At 43.4% G+C, this 23,015-nt stretch overlaps 1 protein-coding gene across 7 annotated transcripts in view; it reads right to left on the bottom strand.

Annotated features, from left to right (window-relative positions):
- Nucleotides 1-23,015, bottom strand: part of LOC102557053 (uncharacterized) — a 177,811-nt gene that overhangs the window by 78,725 nt on the left and 76,071 nt on the right. The gene's annotated exons all lie outside the window — the stretch shown is intronic.

Raw genomic sequence — 23,015 nt, 5'->3', positions numbered from 1 at the left:
TTCTGAGTCTTTTTCTATAGAAGAAGATAATTCTAAAATGAGGAAAACTGAAACCCATAGAAGAAAAAAAATATGTAGAAAGAGTGAAATAATAAGTAAATGCATTTCCCTCCCTAAGATATTTTTTTAACATCTACTAGACAGTTAAATAAATGTAACATTACCTGGTGCAGAAATTATAAAAATATGTACAAATCAAACAAAACTTTGTGGAGAATAGATAAATCAAGACTAAATGGAAATTTATAGCACCCAATGTTTGAAACTGGCACAGAAGCAACAAGGGAAAACTAGTTTCTTCTGCTCAAGACAAAATCTCTGGCCTTGATGGGGAGCTAACACTGGGCTGCATAATCATCTGGCCAAGGGACCACAGCTTTGGGAGGCTGACAACCTTAAGCTCTTTAGTGAGATACCGTACTTTTCTTTCCCAGAATTCCTGCTCTAGAGCATCATTATGAGCCAAGCCTCCATGAGGTTCACCCAGATCTGTCTACCTTTTTTGTGTCCCCTGGAAGGAGCAACTTTTCTTTTTTGATCTTTTATCTTTCTCTTTCTTTCCGATGCTGTCCAGAACTGAAGAATGCTGCTTCTGGTAGTCTGGGCTTCCCTTACTCTTTCTCTAATAACCTTTGCCTACCAAATGGCAGCCCTCTATTCAGGTTTTTCTCAAATGGCATGACCGTTTTTTCTCCTTCTCGTCTCCATTCTCCTTCTCTGGGTATCTGCCAAGATTTATAACTTGGGTTGGGGATTTAGCTCAGTGGTAGAGCGCTTGCCTAGGAAGCGCAAGGCCCTGGGTTTGGTCCCCAGCTCCGAAAAAAAAAGAACCAAAAAAAAAAAAAAGGAAAAGATTTATAACTTCCCTGCCCTGGAATATTTCTTTTAAACTCTAATAAAATCCTCCTTGAGCTTCTATTCTAGTTCATTTTAAAATTCTTCTATTATGAGACTAAGAAGCTCTAGTGGTGACCCCAATCTCCCCATTATCATGAAGGGACTCCCAAAATTTTCTGGTAACAGGATTCTTAAAAGTCAATTTGTACTTTTATCTCAAGACCTTAGAAGGGAGAGAAGGAATTAAACATGCGAGAATGAGAAGGAAAAGTAAGAGGACAAAAGCAGAAACTCAAGGCATTGAAAACAAAACAATAGAGAAAATGAATGAAACAAAAACAGCACTTTGAAAACTGCTCGTATGGCCTGCAGCATCATGCATTTAGGTACCGGTCCTCAGTTCATGTCACTGTTTGGGGAGATTATGGAACCTTTGAGGTCTGTGGTCTACCCAGCCACATCAGGTCACTGCTGGCCCAGACTGTGCCTCCTGCTCTGCCTTGTGAAAAGCTCCTCTACAGGGTCCTACTGCCACAAAGCAGCCTCTCTGGTCACCCTGATTCAGCAGGGCTGAATCCTTGAACCCGTGAGTCGAAAGAAAGCTCTGCTCGCTTGTCTCTGTCAGATTGTTTGTCACAGCGATGGAAAAGTAACTGATACAGTCAGTAAAACTCACAATCTGTCATAAGTAAAAAGAGAGAACTCGCTGCCGAATGGAACAGTGCATATCTCCACAGACACATAAGAAAGAAGCCGTGACCAAGCATACACAGCAGCGTGGCAGCTGTATTCGTGAGTTTTCTGAGGTTGTGATAAAATATCATGATTCAAAGGAACTTCAGAAACGCCTGAGTTCTCATGGCATTGAAGGCATGACATGTTGTGGCAGTGGGGATAGGAAGCTGGCCAAACACATTCCATCCACATACATACAGGAGGCAGTGTGTGTGTGTGTGTGTGTGTGTGTGTGTGTGTGTGTGTGTGAGAGAGAGAGAGAGAGAGAGAGAGAGAGAGAGAGAGAGAGGGAGAGAGGGACGGGTAGAGGCTATAAACCCCCAAAGCCTGCCCAAACAGCACCAGAAGTTCAAATGCATGCGCCTATGGGGGCATTTCTCATTCAAACCAGCATAATAACAGATTAAATGGACCCGTTTCTCAGCAAGCACAAACTATGAAAACTCATGCATTATCAATTATGATTTGAATAATACCATTACCATTAAGGAAGTTTAGCTGTATACATTTTAAACGCCCAGATGAGAAAACATCAGGCCTAGGCAGTTTTATCAGAAAATATTACCAAGTGCTTTAAGAATAATACCAATTCAGCAGTCTCTTCCAGAAAAAGAAGATTCCCCAACTTATTTTAGAAGGCTGCTATTATCATGCTGACAGATATCTAAATCAGACAAAACCAGTAGAAAATAAAAAGACACTTGGCTAAATCTTCCTCATGAATGTAGGGGTGACATCCCTTAGCAAAATATTAACAGACAGAAACTATCCAACAGTAAGGGAAGTTACATACCATGTGGAGTATTTTGTTCCCAGCACACACTAGAGTCTCAGAACTTGAAAATCGATCAGCCTGGCCTGGCATGCTAACAAGCTAATGACAAAAATCGCAGGGTTGTGTCTATTGACCCTCAAAAAATCATTTGCTACAGACCGATACTTACTTGTCATAAAAATCTCTCAGAAAGATAGGATCAGAGGGAAACTTCATCCTGATAGAGAGCAGCTACGTAGAAATATAGCTCACACTCTACCTAATGGTAAAATACTGAATTCTTTCCACCCCGAAATTCCAAGTAAAGCAAAATTGCCTACTTTCCCTGCCCTTATTCAGTGTGCCATGGGGTGTTCTAAATAATGAAATATGGCAAGATAAGGAAACAAAGAGATACCCATAAAAAGGAAGACCTAAAACTATCCCAGTCTGAATACCTCATCACCACCTACACAGGAAGTCCCAGGGAATCTCCCCATCAAAATAAATAGACTTCTAAACTCAGTGCATCGGCAAGGTGTAAGATGATCTAGGATAAATATTCCAAAGATAAATGTATATCCAGATGCTGTGAGCTGTGAGATTATGAGCACAATAGTATTTTTAGCCACTCAAAAAGTAATAGATACCTAGGTGTGGATTTACCAAAACATAGGAAAGATGATTGGCTAAAGACTATAAACACTTACAAGAAGTCAAGAAATATGTCTATTAATGAAAAGACACACAATGGAATATGTTCATTAATCAATTAATGGAGAGACACTGTTCTGGTTAGATTTTGGATTTTTTTTTTTTGGCTTTTTGGTTTTTCGGGTGTTTGTTGTTGTTATTGTTTTCAGCTTGACACAAGCTCGAGTCATCTGGGTAGAAGGAACCTCGAATGAGAAAATACCTACTTCAAATTGGCCGGTAGGCAAGTCTGTGGAGCATTTTCTTGATTAATGATTGGCGTGGGAGGGCTCATTCCACTGGGGTGCTAACCCAAGGTCCCGGGTGACACAAAAAGCAAGCTGAGCAAGCCATGACAAGCAAGTAAGCAGTGTCACTCCAGCGTCTCTGCTTCTGTTCCTGCCTCCAGGTTCCTGCCCTACTTGAGTTCCTGTCTTGGCTTCCCTTCAAGATGGACCAGACATCTAAGCCAAATCAACCCTTTCCTCCCAAGTTGCTTTTGGTCATGGTCTTTATCACAGCAACAGTAGGGTATACATTCTCATCATGGAGCAGAAGGCAGCAAAGCAATGGCCCCAAGTCTCAAACTGATGTATATGCTTACTATAATTGCTATTTTTTCGTAAAAATAGAAAAGATGGCTTTAGAATTCACATGAAAATACAAAGAAATCACAATGCTTGGTTTGAAAAAATACGTTAAGTGGGAAGAATCAACCCACATAATTTTGAAATGTCCCATAGCTACAGTGATGTGCTCTGAGATATTGGTGGAGGTGCAAACACAGAAAGCAATGGGGCACCAGGCAAGATAGGCGCAAATGAGTACACCCAAGGTCTGTTTGACAAAAGGAAGACAGCACAATAGAAGAAAACACAGAGCTCTGAGCAAATGGAACAGGAGTCACTGGACATCCATAAGCAGAAACCCCAGTTTCTAGAACTAATGCATAAGTCACAAGTATCCATTAGCATCCAGGACACATAGCAATTTTCTATTTTACTGTCTTCAACTGCATATCTAGAAATAAAATATTTCTGTAAAACACAGAACTATTTTTATATACTCTGACTCTGTCTCTGTCTCTGTGTGTGTGTGTGTGTGTGTGTGTGTGTGTGTGTGTGTGTGTGTGTGTGTGTGTGTACATATAAGGAAGCCAGAGGGTCAGCCTCAGCTGTCTTCCTCAATTGCCTTTCACACTTTTATTTGTTTTGATGAGAAAGGGTCTCTTCCTGAAGCTGTAGTCCATCCATTAGTAAGGCTGGATGAAATCTGAGAATCCATCCATCTCTACCTGACAAAGAAGAGGATTAAAGGAGTAGGCCATTGTGCCCAGTTTTTATTTTATTTTTCTATATGGATGCTGGGGACCAGAACTCATGTCCTTATGCTTGTGTGACAGCACCTTATCAGCTAACTCATCTTCCTGGTGCTAAATACTGAAGACTGACAGAATACATATTAAGTTTCTTACTATCTCCCCATCCTTCAACCATGACGCCAGCGATGAGCGAACCAGGCATGAGACTTGGTCAGTTGTGTGTCTCCTGTACACATTCAGTAGCTCGACATGTTGCATGTTAGTTTGCTAGAGAGGAACCCTGGAGCATGGGCAGGGTCCTGCCCAAAGCTATGAATGGGTCTCATTCCTATGTGCTGGTTTTCTAGGTGGCTGCTTGGGAATTCTCCAAGAAAGCTGCAGACTTGTGTGGCCCAGTGTGTGCCACAGTCCTGTCTCAGGACACACTCTGCTGAGCCCGCCTCTTGGGAGTATCATCAAACATATTCCAGTAGTGAAAGCAATGACAGTTGGGTTTCTGTGACCGTTTGTACATGCTGTCAGGATCCTTGGCAGCACCTAGTTTCCCATTGGAGTTCTATAGCCTGAAAACACTGTTACGTTAACTTCAGAAGGTAAAAGAAAAGCAGACACCATTGGAGGGTGACAGCCTGGGAGTGCTTGGAGACCACTGTCCAGCATGTGTGCCCTCAGCATGGCTTGTCAATGCAATAGACTAAGCCCTAGCACTTGGGGTGGCAGGAAGCGCTGACTAGGCATTTCCAGAGGTAACTTGTAAATGGAGTGTTTGGATCCAGCCTTCCCTCGCTCCCTAGTTCCTTTTCTCATTTCTCCAGCCCACTTTACAGGAGCTGTTAGTCCACAGAGGAGTGTTAATTCAGAGCATTTAGAGACATTAAAAAAAAAATCCAATTTCGTAAACCACCAGAAGAAACTAGAAAAAGAATGCCTGTGTGTGTCTGAGAAAGTAAAAACAGTTATAAATTCTCTCCCACTCTATTTTTCCAAGTCAAACGTTTTTTTTTAAAACTGCCATGCCAATTAAGGTTTTTCTCAGTTCCTTGATTTTTTATTTTATAACATTTGATGGTTGGGGCCAGTAGATGGCTTTTAAGCCATTTGGTTGTAATGGAGATTCTTTAACATCCTTACCATCTTAAACACTTCACATAGGGGTTCCCAAAAGGGGGCCTCTATTTCCCCAGGCAGGTGGGAGGGAAAGGGTCATGGGCTGAGGTAAGTAAACTGATCAAGTAAAGAAAGAACGAGGTGATTCTGTTAAAGAGTGGATAGATGTTAGAAAAAGATCTGGAAGAGGCCCAACTCACCAAACTACAGAGGCTACCTGGGGGGAAAGACATGAGAGTACAATGAAGGCCTGAGGAAAAGAGTTTTTAACAAAGAATCCAGTTTCTCTATTGTTCCAAAAGAACCGAGCCACAGCTGGAGCTTTGGGGACTTCCTAGTGGCTTTTGCACCAAAGAACACAATAGGAACATTTTCTTAGTCTCCCATTGAAATTCTTATCTCCAAGAAGTTGCCTAGAAAATTCAGAGGGTTACTCTGACCTGGAAAACTTATAAAGAGATCTGACTTCTGAAACAGGTCTGTGTACCTGCCAGCTAAGCCATTTGATAACAGAAAATGTAAAAGCAGTACTGTGTATTTTAAGGAGGATGATTCTATTTATTTACGGCAGCACAGAGTTTGAGTCTAAACTCTGGGAGTATTGTTTGTAGCTCATCTAAGTTAATTCTTAGGAATCTTTCCCATGAGTGACCACCTTGAACTCATGACCTAGAAGCTCTTGGGAGGAGAGAAATTTGTAGAATGAGGCCCTAGTTCTGAGCCATTCGGTGGAATCACCACAGAGCCTTCTGACCCAGACTTGAGAGATTCTGCAGCCATCTGCCTGCAGACTTCCATCCCCCTGCAGCCATCTATCCCCCTGCAACCATCCATCCCCCTCAGTTCAGTTGAACTGGAAATGGCTCTGATAAACACACATGTCAAAGACCTGATCACCAGTCTCAGTCACTAATGAGAGACGGTAGATAGAACCTTTAATAGTAGGTGCCTGGTGGAAGAAGTTAGGTCATTAGTGCAGGATGTTATTGGTGGATATTGGGATCCCACTTCCCTTCTAATCTGATGAACTGCCTCCTCCATGAGCTAGGATGTGCTATGCTGCCAAAGGCCCAAAGCAACTCTTGAAAACCCTAAGTCCCAAATAAACACTTTGTTTATCACATTGGTTTTCTCAGGTATTTTGTGGGAGTGACAGACAGTTGGCTAGCACAGGTGCTGGAGGGCTTGAGGTAAAAACAGAGACCCCCATTGGCACCCCCATCAGGAATGTAGCCTCATTGACCATACGCTTCTTGCTATAGAGACTCTCATCTCAAGGCTTATGTTGTTTTATAATACAGAAATGAAAGCTGATTAGTGCTCTGCCTGCTCAATTTCCTTCTCCATACTTGGTATTCATTATTCTGGATGAAGGGGGTGCTTCAGTGGTCATAGCCTGTCTTTATCTTTTGGGTCAGCATTTCCTGTATGCTAATCCACATCACTTTCTATTTCACGTTGCCAACATTCCTTTAATTTTTTTTTTAATTCTTCTTCACTAAGGTAGAACTGCTCTCCTAAAGGTGTCACTTCCGTTGGGATGATATCTTTTATTTTAAAGAATCCATGGTTGCTATTTTGAGATCTAATTGTGTGGCATTGAATATGTGCAGTGCTGGTTTGTTTTTAAGGAAAACATCCTCAGACTCCGGAGGCTGGGCTAAGACACACCTGTGTGGAAGCACGAAGTGCCAGCCAAAAGTAAGGGAGGCGGAGAGGGGAAGAGACAGGGAAGGAACCCAGAGGAAGGTAAAAAAGCAGGTCTACCTTCTCTTGGGGCTGCACATGGAGTCTTACCTGGGCTTTAGTCTTTTTACTCAGCAAAGGGGATGCATGTTTCAAAAGATGACTTACAAGACAGCAATTAGGTGAGGAACAGAAAATGGGTTCCCAAGAGGTTTACTACATGGAGATCAGAGTCTGACAAGAGCACTGTATCTGTTGGGAGGAAATGACTTAGTCAGCCATGAAGACCAACATAAAAAACAACTAGTGTGTTTTCAGACTCTCAGACCACGTTCCGTTTTGCCCCCAAACAACACTGAAGAAATGGAACCTTCTGTATCCTGCTCAGAGAGACAAGCAGGAGCTCTCATCCTTGCAGGAAACCTGTCTTCAATAACTGCATTCAAACTAAAGCTTGCATCAGGGTAGGGTTTTAAAGTCTCTCTTAGAAAACCATGTCAGAGGGGCAGTGATATTTTTAAAACAAAAACACAGTTTGGTTTTAAAAGAATATAATGATACGAGAACTTGGGCTTTCATGCCGAGTTCAAATGACAGGATCTAAAATTACATAGAATAATCTCAACCATCATAAAAATAAAGATGTGCACACCCCAAATATCCCCTTAGCGAGGAGCTCCTTCCTCAAAGACTAGAAGTGACTTAAGCAGAATACTCATTATGATTGTCCCTTCTGTGATGATACAGCCATAGTCAATTTGTTTTCTTGGATTCTCCTCACTTTGCAGAACTTTCCATATTGTTAACATGTTTATAGTGCTTTAAAAATGCTTCTGTTACCCACCCCTCCCAAAAAATTAAATAAGGGACAATGATAATAGCAAAACAGAGATTATGTCTATCTGCACATTGTCTAAGGAAGTTTCAGTGGCAGCGTCTGTGTTTGCTCTGTCCCCAGAATCTCTGATGACTTTAAACCTGTGGATGCCCCCCCCATGCCATAGCCTAAGGGCATTCCCCTATTGACTAGGAATACTCCATTAGCGCCACAAAACAGAATAGGTAATTCTGGCTGGATGCCCAACAGCGCCATGTAGATTATCAGTGCCTTGTTCCAGGTTCTGACCAAAGCCACATGCCCCCTGCTTGAGAACTCCTCAGCCTCTTTTAGCAGCTTATATTCTCTGGATAATGCTCTCATGGTCACACAGCCCAGTGAGTCCCATTCATGCTATGAGTGGCAAGGAAAGAATATTAACCCAATCCATCCCAGTCCCCAGGACTACAAGACTTTCCAAATATCCTCTTGGAGTCTCTGTGGTAAAAAGCAGCACATGGTTCCCTGCAGCATCACTATCACTCCCCTGGTGTTCCACACCCCAGGAAAGTCTTAGAATCTGTCTAAAACAGGAGCTTCTCCAGGTCAGGGTGTGGAGCAGAGAAAGTGTTTATGCAAGTAGGAGACTGTGCAGAGTTGTTTTGGTCTCAGAACAGCTGAATCTTTCAAAGTTCTAGGGAGCTGTTAGGGGAGGTTTCTCCACCCTAACCACCCACCCACCCACCCCTGCCCTGACCCCACTTCAGCTTTAATGACAGACAGGGGAAGAAAGAAGGGAGGGCAACAATGAGGTCCTTTGTCAAAGGAGAGAATGGCCACAATAATGTCCCTTGCAAGCCTTTTGGTCCCCTGGTGTTAATGAGTCTCATTAGTATGTGCAGGTGGGTGACCCGGGTCCCCAAGATGCTAGTGTGCAAAGGCCAGGCCAGGGGTAGAGGAAGCCTGGCATTCACTGACAGGGATGCTGCACTGGTTATATCCTCTTGCCTTCTTTTTGGAGTCAGAGCCTAAGAGACGGTGCATACCTAGAGAGGCTGTTTGGCTCTGCACTGGCAAGGCCATTCCAAATGCACAATTGGGCCTCACAAAACCAGTCTGTTGTATGACTTAAAATGGAAGTGATCAGTCTGAATAGATCAGCAGCCATTTGGCCTACTAGGTTAAAACTGCTGCTAAGAAAGGAAAGGTAATAGCAAGTTCTCCCAAACGCTCCCCCATCTGCTCCTAGCTCTGCATAAAGGAGTATTTTTGAGGAGGTGGTTCCAATGGTAAAGGGCATGAGCATGAAGACCTGAGTTTGGAAGGCAGCTGTATATGAAGTGCCAGCACAGAGCTAGGCAGAGATCCCTGGAGCTCACTGGTGACCTGACATAAAGGGCCCTGTGATGTCCCCCTCAGATAATTTCCTGTGCTATTCCTGGGCTGATCAGGGTCTTGGGTATGGAAGGATCCAGAATAAGAATCAAATAGTTCTAGAATACAGAAGAAGTCACTATGGAGATGGAAGACATTCTGCTCTCAGTGAGTGAAGGAGATGTGTTGATTTTCTCATTTCCCTTCAACAAATCCAGATACCAGCCTCCAACTCAGCTGTGCCTGGGGCTAACATCTCAAGTGGAAGGTTGTTTGTACCACACCCCTAACCACTATCCCTAAACCATTTGGAGATTTGGTACCAGAAAGTGGCAAAGCCCACAGCTTACACCTGAATCCCTGTTTTCTTCTCCCCAGTCACATTCTAAGCTGTCATGTGTGGTACCTAAGCAGGCTTCAAGACATCTACCCTAGACACTACTGTACTCTGGCCACCTCTTTAGTGAGAAGTTCATCTGCTTTGACAAATTACTCATCAGCACTAGGTGGGAACCGGAGTGTGGGTGAATGCTATGCGGTAGTCTCAACCTACCCCATGTCACGTGGGGAAGCGCAGGGCAGAGGAAGAATGAGTGCTGGCCTGAGAACAGAGCAGGATGCTCAGGGCTCAGGTGAATGAGGCTTCAGAGGGAAGAGTGGGAGCAGGACTTTTGGGGCCTGGGAATAAAGCCGGTATAGCAGACGGGTCCTAGATACCCCAAATGTCATTTATACCTCCAGCCATTCATGTTTGGCAAGACAGTACAGGTCCCATTTCTCTCTCCCTGTGAGTCAACCAGGAAGGATCAATCAAGTCAGAGACATACAGGTGTGTGCCCCCAAATCACATATCTATGGACTTGATGCCCTGCAATGCTCTGTTCCCTTCAACTCTGCACAAATCCTGCCCATTTTCTGAGGATCACCTGGAAGCAGCTTCCTCTGTCTGTTCTGTTGGTGGAAAGTCTTTGTGTATGCGTGACACAGGCTATTCCATCTTTGGAGGAAAAGACAGCCTGCCTCAGCTCTGTCATTCCTATGGTGCCTTCCCACCTCGATCCTGACCTACAACATGTGATGGGGACTTGAGTCTTGGGTCTAGAGCAAATCCGGAAACACACTAAAATCATAAGTTAAATAGCCTGAGAAATGGAGCTATAGCCACAGAGGAGGGGGTCAGCAAGGCCCAAGGACATGAGAGAAGCAGTATGGGAGTTAGAGAAACCATTAGAGGCCACCTCTACCTAGTCATTACAGGGAAACCTTAGACACTATGAGGCCATTATTTCCAGAGGAGTCTGTGAAGAAAACTGGAGTCTTGTGTAAACGAAACACTCAGTAGATTCTGTGACGCCTGTAAGTGTTGATCTAATCACTGACAAAACAGTGCATGACACCAATAGTAGTATTGTGCTCTCTCCTCTCTAAATAGTCTTATCCCTGGCACCAGAGCCAAAACGCTTTGCTGACTTCACACTCCAAGTTGGATCACTTGATGCCAAATGATAGCCCATGAACTGGCCTGTCAATGGGGCAGTTTGAAAAGCTGAGTCTGGAGTAGAACTGGCAAATGTTCCCACACTGGCCTGGATAGGAGAAGGGATCCACGAGTCTCTTCAATTCACTATGCCAGCAAAAGCTTGGCCCAACCACTTCTGGGGCCATTTCTAGTTGAGAATGGATTGTTCTCCATGTCTGGGGATAAGTAGGCAGGGCCTCTAAGCTGCCCAAAACACACCAAGAGACCTCAATGGCTCACTGCCTTCCCTTGGCTTCCTCAAATTGCATAAGTTGGGTCTATATTGCATAGAACAGTCAGCGACCAGGGAAACACCACTGATGGACAGTTTCCCCAGCACAAGTCTGAGATATTATACCAGGCTTGGATTCTGGACAAGTCTGTCTCTTGACTTGCAGATGGCCCTCTTCTCTGGATGGTCATTCCTCAGTGCACATATAAAGAGAGTGCTCTACATCTCCTCCAGTCTCAAGGACAAATACTATCAGCAAAGGACCCCACCCTGATGACCTTATTTAATCTTCTTTACCTTCATCTCCAAAGACAGTTGCATTGTGGGATAGCACCTCAACCCATGAACTATAGTTCAAGAGTCAGGAGCACTGACCCTGCCTTCAACATTCTCTGTCTTCTTTCCTACTCACCTCAGTGTAACCGTAACCTCAGTTTTGTCTCTATAATCTCTAAAGAAGAAATTCAGTATGCACAGGGTTGAGATGGAATGAAGCCCAAGTAAGATAGGTTTCATCAAATTCCACCCGAGAAAAGCCCTGAGTGAGTGGAGTGGACAGCTAGGCAGAGGGAATGACTAGTGTTCAAGCAGGTAAGTGTCACAGAGTCAGTTGTTAACACCTACTGGAATGTTTCTTTCATCCTCTGGATATGGATTACAGGGCCTTGCAAAGCAGGAGCCTGGGAGGATTCCCACCTAGGGTGAGTGGGCCCAACGCTGAGTGAATGGCTCATTGTCAAATTTGACTTGTCCCAATTTCTAACCAAATTAAATCACACCTAAATCAACAAACACAAAGGCCTCCTCTGCAGCTGAGGGCAGAGACCTTAGGAAGGTGTAAGAAAACTAGAAAGTTCCTTGGAGAGAGAAGAAACTCAAAATAAATGACATTATTTAAAGCCCCACAACCTGGGTATCGCATCCAAGGTTGATTGTCAAATCGGAGCACACAGTTGAGAATCCCTGACCGGAAGGGAAGCCCTCAGGGGGAATCTACCTGGAAGGCTTCAGAATCACAGCAGCTAACCAACAGCTAATGGGAACGTAGAGAGAAGAAAATTAGTTTCTCCAAAAATGGGTCCACTCAGATACTTTGTGAAAGCAAGACCTAATACGACCTGTAACCAGTTCCTTCCCAGGGTAGGGAGCCTCAGACTGAGGAACTTAGAAAGTGGTTATTTTCATATCTCAGTGTCCACTTGGACACTTGGTAGGAAAGGATTGAGCCATGGTAAAAAGTTCTCAAGAAAGAAATGGGGGATATAGAAGAGAGGATGCAAAGAAATGGACTCACACCCATAGAGCTACACAACCTATTCTCACGTTTATTGCTATTTTATTCACGATAGTCAATAATTAGAATCAACTTTATTGCCATCAACAGATGAATGGACAATGATATATGTGTGTGTGTGTGTGTGTGTGTGTGTGTGTGTGTGTGTGTGTGTGTAGGAACATGGATAGACTTTGAGTGTATAATGCAAAACAAGACCACATAATCTCAGAAAAGAATAAACCATGCTTTCTCTCATATGTGGAATCTAGTCAATAATATATATATATATTATATTTATAATGTGCATTATAAATATATATGTAAACAAATATCTATTTGGACAATTATAACACGGAGAAAAGAGAATAAAAAAGAATATAAGAGGCTGAAGAATGACTGAATGGAGACAATGACCTGAGTTATGAACAAACATAAAGCTTGTTCTTCTAGGTCTAGCTCTGTTGTGGAGCTTTAGTTTCTGGTGATAGATAAATGCATATTAAATACTAAGAACATATAATTTAACCTGAAACTTCACAGTTTCTATTTTGAATGCCAATTCTAATTGTATATGAGTTTATTACATTGTAGAGTTTTTGGGTCTGGCTAATTTTGGTGTCTAATGCTTTTTATTTATTTCCAAGAGTTTTCTTTAACAATAAAAATACATAAAAACCCAGATGTCTGTAGAGAGCAGGATCTGCAGTATAGGACCAGACGTATACTGGTTACCAAGCCTAAAGAAAAAGTAGAGATTTAGCAGGAGCTTTAAAGAACCCCCTCTTTCTTGAGGGATCTGAGTATTTGCTCTTAAAATCTTCAATTGATTGCATGAGGCCCAGCCACTGAGTTCCTCACAGAGAACTGATTTAATTGTCCGTTTCATCTGCAGAACTCCTTCACAACAATATTAGCATAGTGTTTGATTCAGCACTTGTTGAGATGGACTCACTTCCTGGATATGCAACAAAACACAAAGAGCCTAGACCTGTCTTCTTAACCCCATTGCCTTCACTAAACAGAGAACCCTGCACTTAGGAAATACTTAGCAAAGGGTTGGCATGTAGAAAGATGAATGGTTTGCTTTGTGTCTCACTTACTCACTCAATGGGAGAGAAGCTGTTATATGCTAGAGATAGCCTTCCAGTAAAACTCCATGTTCAGTTGGTCATGACATAAAACAAACAGACATCAACAAATAAAAGCGCTCAATCTATTTTGAGTCTTCCGCTCTGGACCCCAGAGGCCAGCGTCATCCACAGTCCAAGCCAGCTGCCCAGCCCTACCCTGACTCACACCTGGGAAAGGAACCCCACTTGTAAAAGGAAAAGTGAGAAAGGGTAGGAGAGCCTCCTGCCAAGAAAGTGGCCACTGCTGTCTCTGCCTCCGGAAACAGCCTACACAGAGAGGAAGCCAGCACAGGTGTCCCCAGGCCTCTGTACTGTGAGTGTTCCCCAGAACCAGAGAAAACAATGTAGCAATCCTACTCAGTTCTACAGACCCACTTATAAATGTCACTTATAAATCAGATAGCTTTTCTGCTTGTCCTCAAATCCAGTGTCCCTAAGAAATGGCTTCTTAAACATGTTGTGGTTATCACAGCAGAGAGAAGGGGTGGGGGTATCAAAGACTTAATGAATCCAAACCATCTGAGTGCTCCTGAGTGTAATTCAGATGAAACAAATAAAAATAATCTACATTCCGACTAGATTTATTCAAACAACAGAAGGAAAAGCAGAGGCTCAGGGAGACCAAGGATGGGTTCAAAGTCATAGAGTTCAAAGGTCCCAGAGCTATACTTAGCCAGAACCTCCTCCTGGTCCCGATTCAGAGATTCACAGTTTCCACTGGGTTTGCCATCATGGAGGAAAGTTACAGCCTGGCACACTAATAAAAGTAAGCAGTTCATCTGTAACTCTGGGACATAGAAAATGCTTTCTGGTCTAACATTTGAACCACAGTTTAGATCAGAGATAAATTCCATGATTTTCTCCTTGCCAAAACCGGTATTTATGGCATGTGAGTGAGTGGTGAATTACCAACTGCCAGCAGAACATGTGCTGTGTCCATGTTCGCAAACACGCCATCACCTCCAACACTATGTCCCGCTATAATACAGTACGCAGCTAATCAGTTCATTATATTTGAGGTAATTTAACCAGCAGGCTAATATATATTACACTAATATGTGTGCGTGGTCCCTAATTACAGTGCATTGAGTCGAAATTCATATTAATGGCCCAGAAGCCGCTTCAAAATGAATGCCAGCATTATTTCATAATCCAAGCTTATCTTAGAAATGTCTGAATATGGGATGCCATCTACCTGAGCAAAAAAACTCCATTTACTCACACCGGAATCCCTGTGACAGTTAACTTCAAAAGGAGCAGAAAAGGGTCAGGTCTGCAGAGAACAAAGAAAACACGTACCTAAGAGACCCGTTCATCAAAGTTGTGGAAACAGAATTTCATTCCAATTAAAAGATCCTTGGTTTCCTAAATAAAAGGAAAACTGCTCGGACCCTCAGTGTGGCACAACCAGATGAGCATCCAGCTCTAACATCCACACTTGGACGAGGCTGAGTCGGATGATAAGAATCATTTCTCTCATTAACCCCAACCAACCCACCTAACCAAGCCACCATCAGCCTATGTCCCCACCCTCCGGGAAGTCCAGGCAGGACTCTGGCGAATGAGGCAGCTCAAGAGGAGACACTTTGATGCCAACCTGCTTTTGAGTCTATACATTTTCCTCTAGATCTAGGATGATACCCTGTGGGTTCAGAAACAACTGGGAATGTTGACAGTGATGGACAGATGCTTCAGAGTGTTCTTCCTGTCCTTTAAAGGGGCAGCGCCTGTTCCAATGGTAATCCTTCCTTCTGCCCTCTATAGCCACAGTTACCAGTAAATCTCTAGGGAGCATGTTCCCTCTCGAAGCCTTTTTCCTAATCCTCTTCCTTTCCCAGTACAGCCTTCTTGATCATTCTTGTTTGTTTGTTTATTTGTTTGTTTGTTTGTTTGGTTGGTTGGTTGGTTGGTTGGTTTTGTTTTGAATTAACCTGATTGAGTACAAGGAATTGGAACCTTCTTACTTAGGTGCTTTGAAATTATAACAGCATTTACTGCCTTTGCCTCAAGCCCTACACAGAGAGGCACAGAGACATCCCGTTACTGTCAATGAATATCTGATTGTCACAGCAGCACCTCTCCAAGACTGCAGAGTGCAGGCCTCAGTCATTTCCAGCCCCGTGGCCCCTAAGCTCCACCCAATACTCAGCCAAAGGCAGCAGCCTTGTTTATACTGGGCATTTTTTCCCTGATATTCTCAGGAAATTTTTTTTTAAACTCTGAGTCCAAATTCTAAGAAAAACTAGTTACAAGAATGAGAAAATCAGAACATGGTAATAATCTTCCTGTAAGAAAGACTTAGGATATTATGAGTTCTATGGAAATCACTAACTCAAGAGCAAAGTGTGAACAGGAAATACCGTGTAAGGTGGAGCATAAAAATCTGTGGTAGCCTGAAGTGTCCCTGAAAAGTCCACAGTAAACATAACTGTCCCGGTGCTACAGAAGGGTATTCTGCTCTGGTCTGCTCCTGGCATTTACCATTAATGCTGATCAAATAAATATGAAATCGTTTGTACACAGACTATGCTACACTCTCCATAAAGCTTATGGATGCTGGTCCAAGAACAAAGAAGTTCTGGAAGGAAAATAAACCCTTAAATTGGCAGCATTGACACAAAATTCCACATAAGGCTGCCCACTGTGCCAGTGGCCAGTGGATGCTTGGGTTACATCATTTGAATAATACCCAATACCACTCTCTAGTGTTTGCTAGCATTCAAGGATTTGTTGACGGCTACTTTTTTTTTTTTTTTGGTGGGGAAAATAACTTTTTTTTTATTCAAAAGAAATGGAAAGAGAAGACATCACTGCTATGGAATCCTTGGCCATGAAATCAGAAACTGACAAAGAATTCAAATTAACAGAATGGTATTGATTCCAACCATAAAACCTGATGTGGGACCAGGAGACACAGTCCTGCAGCTACAGCTACAGCCAGCAGCAAGCACCATGGAGTGCAATGCCTGAAGCATTTCTCTCCATATTTCTGTGTGCAAACGTACAGCTCTCACTTCACAAGGAATAGTGATACCTTATTCTTGGGCCAGCAAGGTGGCCTAGGGGACATAAGTACTTGCTGCAGGTCTGAAAACACACAGAGAGAGAGAGAGAGAGAGAGAGAGAGAGAGAGAGAGAGAGAGAGAGAGAGAGAGAGAATGCATGCACATGCACACAGGCACAGAAAATGGGGGGTGGGGGGAGTAAATAATTACACAGTCCAGGAACACAGATCCATGTTACTCTCAAATGCTATGTTCTAGGATGATATCAGTTTTATTAAGTTTTTATGATAAGAGAGCCTAGAAAAGTTCCAGATCAAGACACTTCCCAAATACATTGGGAGAAACATCAGATAGGTTTACTGCTTCTGCTCTTGATCTCAGGTGCTATCTAGCAACATTCTTAAGGTTTGGGTTGGTAGAAGTTGAGGTTTGTATATTCCAAAAAGAATGTGCCTGAAATCCAAAAGGATAGATTTTAGGTCAAACTCAGAACTGAGCAATAAGTGGCTACTTGGGGTGCTAAGGGAAGCCCAAAAAAATTCTCCTCTAGACCTACAATCTTCCAGCTTGGGCCCGTGTCTTAGTTACTTTATTATAGTGATGATAAAACACCATGAATAAGGCACCTTATAGAAGAATGCAGTTTTTTGGAGCTCACAGTTCCAGAGGGGTAGAGTCCATGACCACCATGGTAACTGTAGGCAGGCAGCCAAGGGTGCTGGGGCCCCCTCATCTGTACGATCAGGCAGAGAGAGAGCTCATTAGAAGTGGTGTGGGCTTTGGAAACCTCAAAGCCTACCCCAATGATGCATCTCCTGCCAAAAGGCCCTTCCCAAACAGTTCAGTGAAACTAACTTGGGACCAAGCATTTGAACATATAAGCCTATGGAGCCATTCTCATTCAAACTGCCACAGCCTGGAACACTGCAGTGACTGGTGCCTGTTGAGCTCATCCTCCCTCACCTCTGCTGGTGGCCTGCAGCTGGGTCTCTCCAGGAAGCAGAGTTGGTGGTACAAAGGTTTATTATGGAATGGCACCCATTAAGGAGAGTAGAGAAGGGAGGACCAAAGGAGTGAGCTGGGAGAGTTGGCAAATAACAATGACAAATGACAAGAGGAAAAGGAAGCCTCTGCTCTAGGGTTCCAGGACAAAGGTTACCTTTTAGGAGAGATGGCTAAGCCCTGGTCCCACCACTGTGTGGGGACATGGGTTGAGCAGGAAGCAAGTCAATTTTTAAAAGGGAAAAAAAGAAAAAAGAAGTGCATAACTCTCGACCCATCAGAGAGTAAATGTGACCAAAAACATACACATAAAATGTCAATAAAGTTCCCCCAAAGTTCTACACAGCTTTTAACATGGCACTTCTGAAAATGCCAGAGAGGTTCCTAGATGCAAGAGCATAGCAGACAAATGTACCCTAAGCCTGACAGCACATACCTATCACCCTAGCACTTGGGAAGTAGAGGCAGAAGGACCAAGAGTTCAAGGCCAGTCTGGGAAACATGAGATCCTGTCATAAAGACAGAACACAAGCTAAAACCACAGAGTCACGCACTCTTCGTCCAGATTCTTCTCAGAAGGTTACAAGTTCCACAGAATTGTGAGAACTCCTTAAGAATAAAACCTGCCTTGGAGACTATGTCATAGGAAAAGAGAGGTAAACATCAATATGGAGAAGTCAGTTATATTTTTGGAATATTGACTAAATTGTAATACTTAGATTTCTTTTTTGAATGAAAGCGTACAGAAATGTTGGCCCCAGATTGTTACATGCACATGTGTGGATTCCCGTGTAATTTGGGAACCCGATTAACATGATATAAGCAATAAACCAAATCCATAGCATCAGATAGCAATCAAAACTATTTATTTCCTACATCTCTTCTTGGGGTTGGGGTTATTTTCTATTTGCAAAAGTTCAAAATCAGACTCTGTGGCTACTTTATGAAGAACACTTCCCATTGCAGGCCAAGCAATTAATTAGAAACACAAAATCTGCCCCACGGCCACCTAACTGCAGGTGCAGTTAGTCAGGACCCCCATTCAGATGCTTGGGGATAGGTTATATAACAGTGAGCACAAGGATTTTCAAATGCAATTCTGTATTCAATGCTGTCCATGGTAAATAGTGGACAAGACTCATGGATAATCTCTTCCCAAACTAACTGTGCTGTGACAAAAGAAGACTATGTTAGGGCCCACTTAGGAACTTGGGTCAATGAAGAGCCCAACCTCAGTTAGAATTAATTTCTTCAGAAGTCTACATAAAAGGGGAAACTAAAATCACCTTGGATCCCCTAGAGGTCTTAGTACTTGTCCCATTTAAGCCCATCTGAAATGTATCACTCATACATCATTTCTTCCACCAAGATTAAATCATCTATATGTCAAGGACAGAAACCAGGGCTGTGACTAGGGCCCAGTCCCTGCCGAGGAGCTCGTGTTCTCTCAAGATGTACTACAGGTTTGTAAATGAGTAGATGTGGTAAGGTGCAATCAGAAGAGATCTAAGAGCAGGAAGAAAAGGTACCTCACGTGCCTGGGGTAGACTCTAGGGAGGACTTCCTGGGAAGGTAAGCTGCATCGAAAAGAACAATAAACTCTCATGCACAGGACTGAATGAGAAAGAAACACCCACCAATCAGGGATAAAGGTCTGTCTACTAAGAGTGAATTTCATTTTGTAAGTTGGGGTTGGGGGTTGGGGAGAGAGACACAGAGAGAGAGAGAGAGAGAGACAGACAGACAGACAGACAGACAGACAGAGACAGACAGAGACAGAGAAACAGAGAGAGAGACAGAGACAGAGACAGAACATGGTAGTATATGCCTAATCCCAGTAGAAGGTACAGATAGGAAGACCAGGAGTTCAGGATCATCATTTACCACTTAGCAAGTCTGAGCTATTTGGGCTACATAAGACCTTGTCTCAAATATATAAGTAAGTAAATATTTTTAATTAAAACAATTCTTTTCCATGCCTCTTATTCATGGACCAAATTTACAGCCCCATGCACACTAAACATCCCCTCTGCCTCTTGTGTCAGAGCCCCAGCACTTTTTACTCTTGCAAGGATCATTCTTCTGTATTAGGCTAAACAAAAGCCAAACATATGTTTTGACTCAAAAGCCACAGAAATCTGAATACCAAGGCAATAGATTTCAAGCTGAATAATCAGTGATTTTATTAAATATAAATAGATTACATGCTGTAAGCCAAGTACAAAAATTGTCAGACTGAATTTACAAATAGAAAAATCCAATGACATACTTACACATAAGAATATTAGTAATTTTAATTTTTTTCAAACCTTATTTTTAATGATGGTTTTCAAATGCTTTAACCTCCCTGTTGGCCCATAACCCACCAGAGGTAGTAGGAAAGAAACGATATGGGGGAAGTAGACCTGTTTATTCTTTGGAGAAACTCCTGTCTGGTTGTCCAGAAATCAGCAGTTCAGTTCAGTGGCAGCTAGATCTACTCTCAAACACTGCATGGAAATGCCAGGAGTCCAGTTTGGTAGAACTGGGTTAGCAACCCCAGTGACATGACCTAGCAGAGACTGCCATGCCTCAGCCTCAGCTTGAGTCATCAGGAGGGACTCAGAGGGAAACTAGAAGTTCTTGGCTGTGCCTCTCTCAGACAAGATCAGCCAAGACTCAAGACCCACAAGCATTGCACAGCTAGCTATACCAGCAAGTCAAGCTCTGTCTCTGTCACTCCATGGAGTCCTATTTATACCCTCCAAAGATCACATATCCTCTATTTGTCTTGCCTCAGCATATGCATCCAATCAGCCCAAGTCCACAGAAGCGACAAGAAACTGCAGCACACCACCAGAAGTTTTTTGGTGCATTTGAGAAATGGAGTCCTGACAAATGCAGTTCAACGATGCAATGTAAGGTGGTCTGATACATGCATGTTATTAGCAAAGAATCCTTTATCACCTGTCCTTTCACATGCTTACTTTAGCAGAACATCTCTCCTGTGTCTATTTCAGCGAAACATTCCTTTACAAGTCTGCCTTAGCCTTTCACACCTGTGTCCACTTTCACAAAACATTCCTTCACATGTTTGCCCCAGTAGAACACCATCCAAACGACTTTTTAAAGAACTTTTAAGTTTCTATGTCAGATATTGATGTACAAAAGTAAAAAAGAGAGAATTATATGCCATGTAGACAGGAGGGAAAACACAGCCACCGAACCGCAGAAATGTTGGTGCACATGAGGCTGGCTTCCTGGTGACAAAAGAAAGCAGAGTTATAAATAGCTGGCTGTTAGAAGGGGCTGGACAGACAGCTCAGCAGTTAAGTACACTCTGTTCTTGAAGGGGACCAGAGTTCAGTTCTCAGCACCCATGTTGGGCTCCTCACAATCTATGCAACTTCACCTCCAGGGTATCCAACACCTTCCTTGGACGTCTGCATACACACACAAGTGCAAACATATGTAGATATATATGCATATACGCATAATTAAAAATAAACCAAATCTTTAAAAAATAAACACCAGTTAGGGATATTGATGATGGAATGGTCTGAGTAACATTAGCATATATAGAATAACATAGCCCATGAATAAAATATACGATCACCGCTACTGCAGAACAATGTATGTGGTAACCCGGTACCCAAGTATCTGCCTCACATATACCCAAGGAGTGAGGCTGGAAGACTCTCTCTCTCTCTCTCTCTCTCTCTCTCTCTCTCTCTCTCTCTCTCTCTCTTTCTCTCTTTCTCTCTCTCATGCATGCACACACGTGCACACACACACACACACACACAGAAAGAGAGAAAGAGAGAGAGACGCACACGTACACACACACACACCTACCTAGACCTCAGCAGGATTTCAGGATGTCATCTTTCATTTCCCCATCCTTATCTGACCACCAATCTAACCATCACAACCACAGAGAACACATTAACTGGCATGGAGGTGGAACCATGTGAATGTGTTCTTTCATCTGCCATGACAAAGTTCATTGCAAACTTTTCTCTAATGGTTCTCAACCTTCCTAATGCCGCCCCATGAATACAGCTCCTTGTGTTGAGGTGACTCTTGACCATAAAATCATTTTTGTTGCTACTCCATTACTGTAATTTTGCTAGTTGTGAATTGCAATGTAAATATCTGATATTCGGGATATCTGATATGACCCCTCCCAAACCGGTCTTAACACACAGGTTGAAAACTTAATACTCTAATGTATCTCTGCTCTCTACTAAAGCAAAGAGGTTGTTGGTGCCTCCTGTAGGTGGCACTGGCTGTACCTCATGTTCTTCCTTGACCTGCATGGCACTGGTGTATGCCACTGAAAGACCTTGGCCACATGGTTCAGCCTCTGCCAATTAAGGTATTCTTCATTAGCTTTAAACCTACCTTCCCCTGACTTGCTTTGTAATACTCTTAAGCTTGGCAATGTCCCAATGCATGATGGGAAAGAGTATTATAGGTATCTATATCACAGACTTATATGAAGCACATGAAGTTGCGTGTAGCAGGGTACCTCAGAGTGTTAAGTTGTCATCTCTGAACGATTACAAATGACACACTTGCTCTGCTGTGATGACCTAACTGGTGCCAGGACTTTCCCCTAAGGGAAACCACTATCCTGAACACATGTCAGTCCCTGAGGACATATAGTCATATAGAAATAGGAAGCCAGCACAGATTTCTAATGCCTGTGGCCAAATCAGCTGTTTCTGTGCCCTCTGCACTCACGCCTGTCAGGCACCACCAGTTCCACAGAAAGTCCACCCTAGGATGATGCTCTAGGGGTCAGCATGAAAGAAAGGAAGGAAATCTTCCCCAGATCACCTGACAGGTGTGGGGTACAATGCATGCAGGATGACCCCCTTCTCTCTTCACTATGGAAAGGAACTCTCAAGTCCTGTGGTGACAGGCACCCAGGGGTAACACTGCAGTACCCTTCTGAGACTGCTCATATATCCACCATGTTTGAAGGTAGGGTGTGGCCATGAGTGCCAAGTCAATCAACCGAACACTTTCCCCATGCCCCTTCTCCCCGCTAGCTATTCTCAAGAGAGGAGTGCAGGTGCCCAATTTCCTGTGGCCGGAATGACTGGGCTGTTAGAGATGACTCAGTGACATGTGTCTCGGTTGTCTGACACAGCCAGTGTGCCTCAGAGCCCAGGAAAGGTCCCTGCCCGCAAACTAGTCAGGCTGCAGCCAAACAGCCCTTGAGTTCCAAGCACCCGGGTCCAGGCTCCCCCACCCCCTCCTGGAGCCAAGATGGACTCAGGGCACAAAGCAGGTGGGGGGAAGGGAGGGCGGGGAAGTAGCCCTCATTGTTTTTGTAACAATCCCTTCTCATTTTCTATACTGCAGCCTTCAGGCCATTACAGGCAATTTCCTGGCATCACCCAAGCTTGAAAGGCCAGATCAAAAGTACAGGGTGTCCCAGCTGTGTGGGCCTCACTCAGACTGAACACTAACCACAACCCTTGCAGATAATTTATTCCACAGGAGACACCCTGTGCTTCCTCCCTAGGCTCCTGGCCTT

Source organism: Rattus norvegicus, chromosome 6 (genome assembly GCF_021556685.1).
Source record: "Rattus norvegicus strain SHRSP/BbbUtx chromosome 6, alternate assembly SHRSP_T2T, whole genome shotgun sequence".
NCBI classification, from domain to species: domain Eukaryota; kingdom Metazoa; phylum Chordata; class Mammalia; order Rodentia; family Muridae; genus Rattus; species Rattus norvegicus.
The sequence above is the reverse complement of the archived record's forward strand: the minus strand, read 5'-3'. Positions and strand labels throughout refer to the sequence as shown.